Source organism: Morone saxatilis, unplaced genomic scaffold (genome assembly GCF_004916995.1).
Source record: "Morone saxatilis isolate NCDOM2014 unplaced genomic scaffold, NCSU_SB_2.0 Contig11, whole genome shotgun sequence".
In the NCBI taxonomy this organism is placed as follows: Eukaryota; Metazoa; Chordata; class Actinopteri; family Moronidae; genus Morone; species Morone saxatilis.
In genome coordinates this window covers 6,097,175-6,097,589 of record NW_023339663.1, presented here as the reverse complement: position 1 = coordinate 6,097,589, position 415 = coordinate 6,097,175, and the positions used below count along the sequence as shown (strand labels likewise).

At 49.2% G+C, this 415-nt stretch overlaps 1 protein-coding gene across 5 annotated transcripts in view; it reads left to right on the top strand.

Annotated features, from left to right (window-relative positions):
• Positions 1-415, top strand: part of neo1a (neogenin 1a) — a 147,843-nt gene that overhangs the window by 118,780 nt on the left and 28,648 nt on the right. The gene's annotated exons all lie outside the window — the stretch shown is intronic.

The window sequence follows — 415 nt, the reverse complement described above, 5'->3', positions numbered from 1 at the left end:
AGACGCAAATTAGGATGTTTTGACTGGAGGACACAAAAATTATTGAGGGGACAAAGAGGTTCTCCTCTTATTCTTTTCTCTTTGTCTTTGAGTGTGTAAGCCTCCCCCATAGCCGCCGCCCAAAAACACTCACTTTTACCCGTGTTTGAAACTATGAAGGGGATTTCCCAGCACATTGTCAAGGTGGACGTCCCTCACCTCCACTCTCGGCTACAGCTCAGTCATTGTCACTTTGTAGGTCAGCCGCCGTTTTTCTACCTATGTCCTTGGTTGGAGGGCAGGTGGATCGACACACACAAACACACAAACTACACCTTAATGCCTGCCAGCAGGCGCCTAGCCACCCATGGGGATAACAGTGAGGGCGGGCTGTACCTGTGTAGTATATCTCTGTCGTGTGTGTGCACTTTTAGTG